This window comes from Panthera uncia, chromosome X (genome assembly GCF_023721935.1).
Source record: "Panthera uncia isolate 11264 chromosome X, Puncia_PCG_1.0, whole genome shotgun sequence".
NCBI classification, from domain to species: Eukaryota; Metazoa; Chordata; class Mammalia; order Carnivora; family Felidae; genus Panthera; species Panthera uncia.
The window spans coordinates 82781105-82796174 of NC_064817.1; the positions used below are offsets into that span (position 1 = coordinate 82781105).

Consider the following 15070-nt stretch of genomic DNA (forward strand, 5'->3'; position numbering starts at 1 on the left):
TGTCCTTCATTATCCATTCATCAGTGAATGGACACATGGGCTACTTCATAATTTGGCTAATGTAAATAATGCTGTCTAAACATAAGGGTGCATGTATTATTTTGAGTTAGTGTTTTTGTGCTTTGGGGGTAAATACCCAGTAGTGTGATTCCTGGATTATAGGGTAGTTCTATTTTTAATTTTTTGAGGAACCTCCATTCCCTTCCCCACAATGGCTGCACCAGTTTGCATTCCCAACCACAGTTCAAGAGGATTCCTTTTTCTCCATCTCCTTACCAACACTTATTTTTTCATGTTGATTTTAGCCATTCTGACAGGGGTGAGGTGATATCTCACTGTAGTTTTGATTTGCACTTCCCTGATGATGAGTGATGTTGAGCATCTTTTATGTGTCTGTTGGCCCTCTGTATGTCTTCTTTGGAGAAATGTCGGTTCATGTCTTCTGCCCAGCTTTTAATTGGATTATGTGGTTTTGGTATTGAATTATAACAGTTCTTTGTATGTTTTGGATACTAACCCTTTATCAGATATGTCATTTGCAAGTATTTTTTACCATTCAGTAGGTTGCATTTTAGTTTTGTTGATTGTTTCCTTTGTTATGTGGAAACTTTATTTTGATGTAGTTCTAATAGTTTATTTTTGCTTTTATTTCCCTTGCCTCAAAAGATATATCTAGAAAAATTTTGCTATGGTTGATGTCAGAGAGATTACTGCCTATGCCCTCTTCAAGGATTTTAATGGATTCAGGTCTCACAAAATTAGGTCTTTAACCATTTTGAGTTCATTTTTTTGTATGAATGTTCATTTTTTGTATGTAAGAAAGCAGGCTAGTTTCATTATTTTGCATGTGGCTGTCCAGTTTTCCCAGCACCATTTGTTGAAGAAACTCTCTTTTTCCCATTGTGTATTCGTTTTTCCTTCATCAAAGATTGCATCAAAGATTGACCATATAACTGAGCATTTCTTGTTTTGTTTTGTTCTATTTCATTCTATTGATCTATGTGTCTATTTTTATGCCAGTACCATACTGTTTTAATTACTACCTCTTTGTGATATAACTTGAAGTCTGGAATGGTGATACCTTCAGTTTTGATTTTCTTTTTCAGATTGCTTTGGCTATTCATGGTCTTTTGTGGTTCCATACAAATTTTAGGATTGTTTGTTCTAGTTCTGTGAAAAATGCTGTTGGTATTTTGATAGGGATTGCATTAAATGTGAAGATTGCTTTACGTAGTCTAGACATTTTAACGATATTTGTTTTTCCAACCCATGAGCATGGAATGTCTTTCCATTTCTTTACATCATCTTGAATTTCTTTCATCAGAGTTTTATAGGTTTCAGAGTATAGGTCTTTCACCTCTTTGGTTAATTTTATTGTGAGATATTTTATTGGTTTTGGTTTGATTGTAAATGGAATTGTTTTGTTAATATCACTTTCTGCTGTTTCATTATAAATGTACAGGAATGCAACAGATTTCTGTACATTGATTTTATATCCTATGATTTTACTGAATTCATTTATCAGTTCTAGTAGTTTTTTGGTAGAGTCATTAGGGTTTTCTACATATAGTATCATGTCATCTACAAATAGTGAAACTTTTACTTCTTCCTTAGCAATTAAAAAGACTTTTATTTCTTTTTCTTGTCTGATTTCCTGTGTCCAGGACTTTCAGTACTATGTTGAATAAAAGTGGTGAGAGTGGACATCCTTGTCTTGTTCCTGATGTTAAGGGAAAAGCTCTCAATTTTTCACCACTGAGTATAGTGTTGGCTGTGGGTTTTTCATATATACCTTTATTATGTTGAGATATGTTCCCTCTAGATCTACTTTGCAGAGGGATTTTATCATGAATAAATACTTTAATTTGTCAGATGCTTTTTCTGCATCTACTGAAATGATCATATGGTTTTTATCCTTTCTCTTACTGGTTTGACATATCACGTTGATTGTTTTGTGAATATTATGTTTATTTTTTTTAATGTTTTATTTATTTTTGAGAGAGTGAGAGACAGAACATGAGTGGGGGAGGGTCAGAGAGAGAGGGAGACACAGAATCCAAAGTAGGCTCCAGGCTCCGAGCTGTCAGCACAGAGCCCAATGCGGGTCTTGAGCCCACGAACCGTGAGATCATGACCTGAGCCAAAGCCAGATGCTTAACCAACTGAGCCACTCAGGCACCCCAATTGTTTTGTGAATATTAAACCACCCTTGCATCCCAGGAATAAATTCCCCTTGATCATGGTGTATTATTTTTTTAATATATTGTTGGATTCAGTTTGCTAATAGTTTGTTGAGGATTTTTGCATCAATATTTATGAGAGTTATTGACCTGTAGTTCTGTGTTTTTGTGGTGTCTTTATCTGGTTTAGGTATCAGGGTGATACTGGTCTCATTAGAATGAATTTGGAAATTTTCCTTCCTCTTGTATTTTTTGGAATAGCTTAAGAATAGGTATTAACTCTACTTTAATTTTTTTTTTAACATTTATTTATTTTTGAGACAGAGAGAGACAGAGCATGAACGGGGGAGGGGCAGACAGAGAGGGAGACACAGAATCGGAAGCAGGCTCCAGGCTCTCAGCTGTCAGCCCAGAGCCAGACGCGGGGCTCGAACTCGCGGACCGTGAGATCGTGACCTGAGCTGAAGTCGGACGCTTAACCGACTGAGCCACCCAGGCGCCCCATTAACTCTACTTTAAATATTTGGTAAAATTCACCTGTGAAGCCATCTGGTCCTGAACTTTTGTTTTGGGGGAGTTTTTTGATTATTGATCTAATTTCTTTGCTGGTTATTGGCATGTTCAAATTTCCATCTCTTCCTGCTTTAGTTTTGGTAGGTTATATGTCTCTAGGAATTTATCCATTTCTTCTATATTGTTCAGTCTGTTGGCATATAGGTTTTCATAATACTGTGTTGCAATTGTTTGTATTTCTGTGGTGTTGGTTATTATTTCTCCTCTTTCATTAGTAATGTTGTTTATTTGGTCTTACCTCTCTTTTTTTAATGAGTCTTGCTAGAGGTTTACCAATTTTGTTGATCTTTCAAAGAACCAACTCATGTTTTCATTGATCTATTCTCTTGTCTTTTGTTTTCTATATCACTTATTTCTGATCTAATCTTTATTATGTCCTCCCTTTCTCTGGGTCTTGGTTTTGTTTTTTTCTTTTTCTGGCTCCTTTAGATGTAAGATTAGGTTGTTTATATCAGACTTTTCTTGCTTCTTGAGGTAGAGCTGTATTGTTATAAACTTCCCTCTTAGAACCACTTTTGCTGCATCCCAAAGATTTTGGACCATTGTGTTTTCATTTTCATGTCATCTTTGCACAGGGGCCATGCGAATCTTCTCTGTATTATTACACTTCTAGTATACATGCTGCTAAAGTGAGCACTGTTTTCATTTTCATTTGTTTCCATGTACTATTTGATTTCTTCTTTGGTTTCTTGGTTGATCCATTCAGTGTTGAGTAGCATGTTATTTAACCTCCATTTATTTTTGCTCTTTCAAGATTTATTCCTGTGGTTGATTTCTAGTTTCATAACGTGATTAGAAAAGATTCACATTATGAATTTTATTTTTTTCTAATTTGTTAAGACTTGTTTTGTGGGCTAATAAGTGATCTATTCTGGAAAATAATCTTGAAAAGAGTGTGTATTATTGTTTTAGGATGGAATGTTCTGAATATGTCTGTTAAATACATCTGGTCTCATGTGTCATTCAAAGTCACTGTTTCCTTGTTGATTTTCTGTTTGGATGATCTGTATGCCAATGTAAGTGGGATGTTAAAATTCTCTACTATTATTGTATTACTATCGATTATTTGTTCATATTTCTTTTATATTTGTTATTAACTGTTTTATGTATTTGGTGCTTCATGTTGGGTGCATAAATATTTATAATTGTTATATCTTCTTGTTGTATTTTTGCCTGTATTACTTTATAGTGCCCTTATTTGTCTCTTGTTATAGTCTTTTTTAAAGTCAACTTTGTCCAATATAAGTATTCCTACCCTGCTTTTTTTTTGGCATCCATTTGCATGATAGATGTTTCTCCATCAACTCACTTTCAGTCTGCAGGTTTCTTTTGGTCTGAAATGAGTCTCTTGTAGGCGGCATATAGATGGGTCTTGTTTTGAATCCACTTTGTCATTCTATGTATTTTGATTGGAGTGTTTAGTCCATTTACACTCAAAGTGATTATCAATAGATATGTATTTATTACCATTTTGTGACTTGTTTTGTGGCTGTTTCTATAGATTTTCTCTGATCCTCTTGCTGTCTTCCATGGTTTGTTGGCTTTCTTTAGTGGTCTGCTTGGATCCCTTTCTCTTAATTCTTTTCATATCTATTACTGGTTTTTGATTTGTGGTTACCATTAGGTTTCTATATAATATCTTCTGAATATAGCTGTCTTTATTAAGATTATGGTTGCTTACGTTTAAACCCATTCTTTACTCTTCTCCCTCTAATGTTTTAAGTATATGGTGTCATATTTTACATTTTCTTATTTTATGAATCCTTTGCCTGATTTTTACAGAAATATTTATTTTTACTGATTTTTTTTTTTTTACTTTTCATACTCTAATATATGAGCTTCCTTTCCACTCAAAGAATCCCCTTTAATATTTCTTATAGGGCTGGTTTAGTGGTCATGAACTCCTTTAGTTTTTCTTTGAGAAACTCTCTCTCCTTCTATTCCGAATGATGGTCTTGCTAGATAGAGTGTTCTTGGCTGCAGATTTTTCCCTTTCAACACTTTGAACATATCATGCCACTCCCTTCTGACCGGCAAAGTTTCTCCTGAAAAATCTCCTGATGGCCTCATAGGGTTTCTTGTTGTTTTTATTTATTTATTTATGTTTTTATTATTTTTTAATATGAAATTTTTGTCAAATTGGTTTCCATACAACACCCAGTGCTCATCCCAAAAGGTGCCCTCCTCAATACCCATCACCCACCCTCCCCTCCCTCCCACGCCCCATCAACCTTCAGTTTGTTCTCAGTTTTCAAGAGTCTCTTGTGCTTTGGCTCTCTCTCCCACTCTAACCTCTTTTTTTTTTTCCTTCCCCTCCCCCATGGGTTTCTGTTAAGTTTCTCAGGATCCACATAACAGTGAAAACATATGGTATCTGTCTTTCTCTGTATGACTTATTTCACTTAGCATCACACTCTCCAGTTCCATCCACATTGCTACAAAGGGCCTATTTCATTCTTTCTCATTGCCACATAGTATTCCCTTGTGTATATAAACCACAATTTCTTTATCCATTTGCCAGTTGATGGACATTTAGGCTCTTTCCATAATTTGGCTATTGTTGAGAGTGCTGCTATAAACATTGGGGTACAAGTGCCCCTATGCATCAGCACTCCTGTATCCCTTGGGTAAATTCCTAGCAGTGCCATTGCTGGGTTATAGGGTAGGTCTATTTTTAATTTTTTGAGGAACCTCCACACTGTTTTCAAGAACGGCTGCACCAGCTTGCATTCCCACCAACAGTGCAAGAGGGTTCCCGTTTCTCCACATCCTCTCCAGCATCTACAGTCTCCTGATTTGTTCATTTTGGCCACTCTGAATGGCATGAGGTGATATCTGAGTGTGGTTTTGATTTGTATTTCCCTGATGAAGAGCGACATTGAGCATCTTTTCATGTGTCTGTTGGCCATCTGGATGTCTTCTTTAGAGAAGTGTCTATTCATGTTTTCTGCCCATTTCTTCACTGGATTATTTGTTTTTCAGGCGTGGAGTTTGGTGAGCTCTGTATAGATTTTGGATACTAGCCCTTTGTCCGATATGTCATTTGCAAATATCTTTTCCCATTCCGTTGGTTGCCTTTTAGTTTTGTTGATTCTTTCCTTTGCTGTGCAGAAGCTTTTTATCTTCATGAGGTCCCAGTAGTTCATTTTTGCTTTTAATTCCCTTGCTCTTGGGGATGTGTCAAGTAAGAAATTGCTGCGGCTGAGGTCAGAGGTCTTTTCCTGCTTTCTCCTCTAGGGTTTTGATGGTTTCCTGTCTCACATTCACGTCCTTTAACCATTTTGAGCTAATTTTTGTGAATGGTGTAAGAAAGTGGTCTAGTCTCATCCTTCTGCATGTTGCTGACCAGTTCTCCCAGCACCATTTGTTAAAGAGACTGTCTTTTTTCCATTGGATACTCTTTCCTGCTTTGTCAAACATTAGTTGGCCATACTTTTGTGGCTCTAGTTCTGGGGTTTCTATTCTATTCGAATGGTCTCTGTGTCTGTTTTTGTGCCAATACCATGCTGTCTTGATGATTACAGCTTTGTAGTAGAGGCTAAAGTCTGAGATTGTGATGCCTCCTGCTTTGGTCTTCTTCTTCAAAATTACTTTGGCTATTCGGGGCCTTTTGTGATTCCATATGAATTTTAGGATTGCTTGTTCTAGCTTCGAGAAGAGTGCTGTGTAATTTTGATTGGGATTGCATTGAATGTGCAATCCATAGCTTTGGGCAGTATTGACATTTTAACCATATTTATTCTTCCAATCCTTCAGCATGGAATGTTTTTCCATTTCTTTATATCTTCTTCAATTTCCTTCATAGGCTTTCTATAGTTTTCAGCATACAGATCTTGTACATCTTTGGTTAGATTGATTCCTAGGTATTTTATGCTTCTTGGTGCAGTTGTGAATGGGATCAGTTTATTTGTCTTTCTGTTGCTTCATTATTAGTGTATAAGAATGCAACTGATTTCAGTACATTAATTTTTTATCCTGCGACTTTGCTGAATTCATGTATCAGTTCTAGCAGACTTTTGGTGGAGTCTATCGGATTTTCCACGTATAATATCATGTCATCTGTAAAAAGTGAAAGCTTGACTTCATCTTTGCCAATTGTGATGCCTTGGATTTGCTTTTGTTGTCTGATTGCTGATGCTAGCACTTCCAACCCTATGTGAAACAACAGCGGTGAGAGTAGACATCCCTGTCATGTTCCTGATCTCAGGGGGAAAGGTCCCAGTTTTTCCCCATTGAGGATGATATTAGCTGTGGCTTTTCATAAATGGCTTTTATGATGTTTAAGTACGTTCCTTCTATCCCGACTTTCTCGAGGATGTTTATTACGAAAGGATGCTGAATTTTGTCAAATGCTTTTTCTGCATCGATTGACAGGATCATATGGTTCTTATCTTTTCTTTTATTAATGTGATGTATCACACTGATTGATTTGCGAGTGTTGAACCAGCCCTGCAGCCCTGGAATGAATCCCACTTGATCATGGTTAATAATTCTTTTTATATGCTGTTGAATTCGATTTGCTAGTATCTTATTGAGAATTTTTGCATCCATTATTCATCAGGGATATTGGCTTGTAGTTTTCTTTTTTGGCTGGGTCTCTGTCTGGTTTAGGAATCAAAGTAATGCTGGCTTTATAGAATGAGTCTGGAAGTTTTCCTTCCCTTTCTATTTTTGGAATAGCTTGAGAAGGATAGGTATTATTTCTGCTTTAAATGTCTGGTAGAGGGGCTCCTGGGTGGCTCAGTCGGTTCAGCGGCTGACTTTGGCTCAGGTCATGATCTCACGGTCCGTGAGTTCGAGCCCTGTGTCGGGCTCTGTGCTGATAGCTCAGAGCCTGGAGCCTGTTTCGGATTCTGTGTCTCCCTCTCTCTGACACTCCCCTGTTCATGTTCTGTGTCACTCTGTCTCAAAAATAAATAAACGTTAAAAAAAAGTTTAAAAAAAAATAAATGTCTGTTGGAATTCCCCTGGGAAGCCATCTGGTCCTAGACTCTTATTTGTTGGGAGATTTTTGATAATTGATTCAATTTCTTCGCTGGTTATGGGTCTGTTCAAGCTTTCTATTTCTTCCTATTTGAGTTTTGGGAGTGTGTGGGTGTTTAGGAATTTGTCCATTTCTTCCAGGTTGTCCAGTGTGTTGGCATATAATTTTTCATAGTACTCCCTGATAATTGCTTGTATTTCTGGGGGATTGGTTATAATAATTCCATTTTCATTCATGATTTTATCTATTTGGCTCATCTCCCTTTTCTTTTTGAGAAGCCTGGCTAGAGGTTTATCATTTTTTTTTATTTTTTCAAAAAAACAGCTCTTGGTTTCATTGATCTGCTATACAGTTTTTTTTTTTTTTAGATTCTATATTGTTTATGTCTGCTCTGATCTTTATTATTTTTCTTCTGCTGGGTTTGGGGTGTCTTTGCTGTTCTGCTTCTACTTCCTTTAGGTGTCCCGTTAGATTTTGTATTTGGGATTTTTCTTGTTTGTTGAGATAGGCCTGGATTGCAATGTATTTTCCTCTCAGTTCTGCCTTTGCTGCATCCCAAAGCATTTGGATTGTTGTATTTTCATTTTCATTTGTTTCCATGTATTTTTTAAATTTCTTTTCTAATTGCCTGGTTGACCCATTCATTCTTTATTACAATGTTCTTTAACCTCCATGCTTTTGGAGGTTTTCCAGACTTTTTCCTGTGGTTGATTTCAAGCTTCATAGCATTGTGGTCTGAAAGTATGCATGGTATAATTTCAATTCTTGTAAACTTATGAAAGGCTGTTTGGTGACCCAGTATGTGATCTATCTTGGAGAATGTTCCATGTGCACTCGAGAAGAAAGTATATTCTGTTGCTTTGGGATGCAGAGTTCTAAATATATCTGTCAAGTCCATCTGATCCAATGTATCATTCAGGGCCCTTGTTTCTTTATTGATCCTGTATATAGATGATCTATCCATTGTTGTAAGTGGAGTATTAAAGTCCCCTGCAATTACCACATTCTTATCAATAAGGTTGCTTACGTTTGTGATTGTTTCATATATTTTGGAGCTCCTGTATTCGGCACATAGACATTTATAATTGTTAGCTCTTCCTGATGGATAGACCCTGAAATTATTATATAATGCCTTTCTTCATCTCTTGTTACAGTCTTTAATTCAAAGTCTAATTTGTCTGATATAAGTATGGCTACTCCAGCTTTCTTGTGACTTCCAGTAGCATGATAGATATTTCTCCATCCCCTCACTTTCAGTCTGAAGGTGTCCTCAGGTCTAAAATGAGTCTCTTGCAGACAGCAAATAGATGGGCCTTGTTTTTTTATCCATTCTGATACCCTATGTCTTTTGGTTGGAGCATTTAGTCCCATTTACATTCAGTGTTATTATAGAAAGATATGGGTTTAGAGTCATTGTGATATCTGTAGGTTTCATGCTTGTACCAATGTCTCTGGGACCTTGTCCCACAGGATCCCCCTTAGGATCTCTTGTAGGGCTGTTTTAGTGGTGACGAATTCCTTCAGTTTTTGTTTGTTTGGGAAGACCTTTATCTCTCCTTCTATTCTCAATGACAGACTTACTGGATAAAGGATTCTGGGCTGCATATTTTTTTCTGTTCATCACATTGAAGATTTCCTGCCATTCCTTTCTGGCCTGCCAAGTTTCAGTAGATAGATCCGTCACTAGTCTTGTACGTCTCCCTTTATATGTTAGAGCACATTTATCCCTAGCTGCTTTCAGAATTTTCTCTTTATCCTTGTATTTTGCCAGTTTGACTATGCTATGTTGTGCAGAATATTGATTCAAGTTATGTCTGAAGGGAGTTCTCTGTGTCTCTTGGATTTCAATGCCTTTTTCCTTCCCTAGATCAGGGAAGTTCTCAGGTATGATTTTTTCAAGTACACCTTCAGCACTTTTCCCTCTCTCTTCCTTCTCTGGAATACCAATTATGCATATGTTACGATGTTTATTTGTGTCACTTAGGTCTCTAATTGTCCCCTCATACTCTTGGATTTTTTTTTAATCTCTCTTTTTCTCAGCTTCCTCTTTTTCCATAATTTTATCTTCTAATTCACCTATTCTCTCCTCTGCCTCTTCAATCTGAGCTGTGGTTGCCTCCATTTTATTTTGCAGCTCATTTATAGCGTTTTTAGCTCCTCCTGACTGTTTCTTAGTCCCTTGATCTCTGTAGTAATAGATTCTCTGCTGTCCTGTATACTTTTTTCAAGCCCAGCGATTAATTTTATGACTATTATTTTAAATTCATTTTCTGTTACATTGCTTAAATGGTTTTTGATCAGTTCGTTAGCTGTCGCTACTTCCTGGAGTTTCTTTTGAGAATTGTTCTGTTTTGTCATCTTGGATAGTCCCTGGAGTGGCGCAGAACTGCAGGGCTCTTCCTCTGTGCTGTCTGGAGTAACTTGCGTTGGTGGGCGGGGCCACAGTCAGATCTGATGTCTGCCCCCAGCCCACCGCTGGGGCCACAGTCAGACTGGTGTGTACCTTATCTTCCCCTCTCCGAGGGGCAGGACTCTCTGTGGAGTGGTGTGGCCCCTGTCTGGGCTACTTGCACACTGCCGGGCTTGTGGTGCTGTTTTGGTGGGATCTGGCATATTAGCTGGGGTCGATCTGCAAGGTGCACAGGGGCGGGAGGGGCAGACTCACGGTGTTGGGTATTTGTGATATGCAAGCAAGTTCCTTGATGTGAACTGGTTCCCTTTGGGATTTTGGCTGGGGGATGGGCGAGGGAGATGGCGTTGGCAAGTGCCTTTGTTCCCCACCAAGCTGAGCTCTGTCCTCCAGGGCTCAACAACTCTCCCTTCCGTTGTTCTCTAGCCCTCCTGCTCTTCGAGCAGAGCTGTTGACTTATAACATTCCAGATGTTAAGTCCCGCTGGCTGTCAGAACACACTCCATCTGCCCCTCTGTTTTTGCAAGCCAGACTCGGGGGCTCTGCCTTGCCAGGGGGGCTGCCCCTCCACCGCCCCGGCTCCCTCCTGCCAGTCCGTGTAGCGCACACCGCCTCTCCGCCCTTCCTACCCTCTTCCATGGGCCTCTCGTCTACACTTGGCTCCGGAGAGTCCATTCTGCTAGTCTTCTGGCAGTTTTCTGGGTTATTTAGGCAGATGTGGGTGGAATCTAAGTGGTCAGCAGGACGCGGTGAGCCCAGCGTCCTCCTATGCTGCCATCTTCCTCCAAAACTCCATCCTCATAGGGTTTCTTGTATGTAATAGTCCTCTCTTGCTGTACGTAACTGTCTTCTCTTGTTGCTTTTAATTTTTTCTCTTTATTGCTGCTTTTGTCATTTTAATTACTATGTATCTTGGTGTGGACTTCCTTGAGTTGAATTTTGGGGGGGGACTTTCTCTGCCTCCTAGATATGGATCTCTATTTCCTTTCCCCGATTAGGGAAGTTTTCAAATTTATTTCTTCAATAAATTTTCTGCCCTCTTATCTCTCTGTTCTTCTTCTGAGATCCCTATATTGTGGATGTTATTATGCAAGATGAAGTCAATGTTTTCTGTAAGACTATTTTCAATCTGCATAATTCTCTTTCCTCTCCTTTGCTCAGCTTGGTTACTTTCAATTACTCTGTCTTCCAAGTCATTAATTCATTCCTCTGTTTCATCTAACCTGTCACTTATTACATTAAATATATTTTTTATTTTATTTATTGTGTTCTTAATCTCTGATTTGTTCTATTTTATTTCTGTGTTAAGGGTTTCACTGATGTCTTCCTTTCTTTTCTCTAGTCCAGGGAGTATTTTTATGATCATTACTTTAAATTCTCTATGCAACATATTATTTATGTCTCTTTCACTTTTGTCTCTTGCTGTGGTTTGGTCCTGTTCTTTCATTTGGGAGATGTTTCTAATCTCCTCATTTTGTCTGATTTTCTGTGTCTTTATATGCGTTCTGAGAAAGTCAGCTACTTCTCTTGCTCTTAATGATAAGTCTTATGAAGAAGAGGTCCTGGAGTACCCTGCAGTGCATTGCCTTCCATTCCCACTGGTGCTTCAGTAAGTATCTCCTATGCACATTGCATGTACTCTGCTGTTGACTCTTAACATCTTTTTCCTTCAGTTCAATTTTGCAGAGGCTCTTTTTGCCTAATGTGTGCAGTGTTTTGTTCCCAGTAGTGGTCGGGCACGTTTTAAACAAGGTGTGTGATGGTCTGCTTACAAAATGAGACCCACTGCCACTACTGCCAGAACTGAGATCCCACAATAGGTGTGGATCAGGAGACGTGGTGCTTCTGAGGTTTTCCCTGGTCTTCTGAGGGAGGGGACCCACAGTGTAGAGACTCAGATGAGTATGACTATGAAGAGTGGATCCGTGGAAGCACAGGGGTTGGGGCTTGTTGTAAGCAAATTAGGTAAAGAGTGTTGGTGCTATGATGGTTCTCACAGGTGGCCTTTGTTTATGCTGGGGAGCTGGGGAGGGAAATGGTGCTTGCCAGCTCCTTCATTCCTGGAAGGGTCTTCCCATGATCCCTGTGTCTCTGAGCCATGCTCTGAGATGAGCAAATCACTCACCTTCATGTCTGTCCCCATTGTTTTCCAAACTGCTGGCTCTACAAAGTATCTGCATAAGCTGTTTGTTGTGCTATCTCTTTAAGGGCAGGGTACAGTTCCTAAAGCTTTGGGGTTCTCCAAGAGCCAAACCTTCCAGTTTTTTAAATTCCAGGCTTTAACTCTTGCTGGTTTTAGGAACTCATGAAATTCAGCCACTCTCACTTTCGAAGGCAAATATTACAGAGATTCATCTTCCCTGTTCCTGGGCTCCCTGGTGTGAAAGTCTGTTTTCTGCCCTTCCCTGTACCACCAACTCCCTCCCCACCTTGGATGGCTACTAAGGTGGGGAGGGCTCAAAGGAGTCCATTTTGCTCCCAGATCACTCCTTCACCCCTTCTACATTCTTCAAGGTGGCCTCTTCCCTGCCTTTAGTTGTGGAGTTTGTTCTTCCAGTCTTCAGGTCATTTCCTGAGTTATTTACACTGATACGGGTGTTACCTAGTTGTATCCATGGGACAAGGTGAGCTTAGGGTGCTCATACTCTGCCATCTCTCTCCTACTGTTCTTATATCTGTGTTACCTCATTGTTCCCTTTTAGCATTTTTAATCTTATAGTAATTATTAAATGAGGTAACTATTAAAATATGTTTAAATAACTGTTGTGGTTTTTTATTTCCTGACTGGACATGATATACATGTAGTTTTTTATTCTAATCACTTTTACAGTTTTTTGTTTGGTTTTCTGCATTTTCACTATGATGTACCTAGTTGCAGTTTTCTTTGTATTTATTTAGCTTGGGGTTTGTATCTCTTCTTGAATCTGTGACTTTTTTTATTTTCATTACTTACAGAAAATTCTAGGCCATTTTATCCTCAACTGTTGCCAATTCTTTCTTCCTTTTTATATTATAACTCCAGTTTCACATCTGTTAACTGTTTTCACTGTGTTCCACAAGTCTCATTTGCTCTTTGTTGCTTTTTTTTAAAGTTTTTCTCTTTTTGATTTATCTGTATATATTCTACTGTGGCTTAATTTCCAGTTCGGTCATTTATATTTCCTGTGTTTAATCCACCATTTTACTCATTTAAAAAGTCCTTAATTTTATTAACCTTTGGTTTCAGTTCTACAATTCCATTTGTAATTTAAAAATAACCTCTGTAGTTCTATCAGATTCGCTTTATAGATTTAAAACTTAGGTATATCAACGTTTCAGAATGAATACTTTCCTTTTATCATAATGAAATGTCCTTCCAAGTCCTTTGCAAGACTAATCTTTTTACAAATGTGCTACCTTCTGGTATTAAGTTAGTTAACACTTGATTTACTTTTGTTTGCAACTGCCAATATATCTTTATCTGTTTATCATGGTTTTTTGAATATTTTCAATTACTTTTTGAGGTAATTGTAAATTTATGTATAGTTATAAGAAATAACACAGTAAGATCCCCTGTACCCTTCACCCAGTTTCCCTCAATGGTAACAATTTGCACAACTGTAGAAGAATATCACAAACAGGAAATTTACATTGATGCAATTTATTAATTTATTCAAAATTCACCAGTTTTACATATATCCAATTGTGTGTATTTAGTTCAATACACTATATCACAGGCTTGGATTGATGTATCTACTATTATAGTCAAGATGCAGAACAGTTTTGTTATCACAAGGTTCCCCGAAGCTGTCCTTTCATAGCCACATCTACTACCCTCTCCCTACTCCACTGTTACCCTTAACCCCTGACAACTACTAACCAGCTCTCCATTTCTAGAATTCCTTCATTTCAAGTGTTTTCTCTTTTTTTGAATTAGAATATTTCAGTTCAATTTGTTATAGTGTCAAATGGATTTACAAGTTCAATTTATTATGGTGTCAAATGGATTTACAAATATTGTACTTACCATTCTGCTAACACAATGTGAAAATGTAAGAGGGATATTTTTCTCCAGTAAAACTAGGGTTTCACAGTCTTTGATATGTGATGTTAAAGTTATACAGGCAGAACTGTATATATGTAACTTTTTAGGATTAACTTTTTTCACTCATCATAATTCTCTGAAGATTCATCCAGATTATTACATGTATCAATAAGTTTGTTACTATTCATTACTGAATAGTATCAGTTTGTTAAACCATTCACCCACCAAGGAACATCTGGGTTGCTTCTAATTTGGGGCTATTAAAAATAAAGTTATAATGGACATTGATGTACAAATTTTTGTGTAAACTTAGATTTACATTTCTATGACATAAATGCTTAGGAGTACAACTACTGGATCCTATGGCAGTTGCATGTTTAGTTTGATAAGAAGCTGCCAAATTGCTTTCTAGAGTGGCTGAACCATTTTACATTCCTACTAGCAATATCTCAGTGATGAAGTTTCTCTCTGCATTACCACCAGTATTTCATGATATCACAGTTTTTTTTTTAATTTTAACTGTACTTATAGATGTGCAGTGATATCTCATTGTGGTTTTAATTTGCATTTCCTGATTAGCCAATGATGTTTAACATCTTTTCAAGTGCTTATTTGCCATCTGTACAAACCTTTTGGTGAAATGCCTCTTCATGTCTTTTGTCCATTTTCTAGCTATACTTTTTAGTGTATTTGCTGTTTTAAGAGTTCTTTATATAGTCTTGATACTAGTCCTTTGTTAAATATGAGGTTGCAAATAATTTATCCCTGTCTGTAGCTTATATTTCATCTTCTGAACAAGGTCTTTTGCAGAGCAATAGTTTTACATTTTAATTAGGTTCTGCTAATTCATTTTCCCTTTGCTTGTGGTACCTACTCTAAGGACTCTTTGCCCAGAGCTA

The 15070-nt window shown here is 37.7% G+C and overlaps 1 protein-coding gene and 1 non-coding gene across 5 annotated transcripts in view; one reads left to right on the forward strand and one right to left on the reverse strand.

Annotated features, from left to right (window-relative positions):
• Positions 1-15070, forward strand: part of LOC125931884 (small ubiquitin-related modifier 2-like) — a 145001-nt gene that overhangs the window by 69868 nt on the left and 60063 nt on the right. The gene's annotated exons all lie outside the window — the stretch shown is intronic.
• On the reverse strand, positions 3281-3390 carry LOC125932433 (U6 spliceosomal RNA). Its single transcript, XR_007460604.1, has one exon. It is a non-coding gene; the product is annotated as a U6 spliceosomal RNA (small nuclear RNA).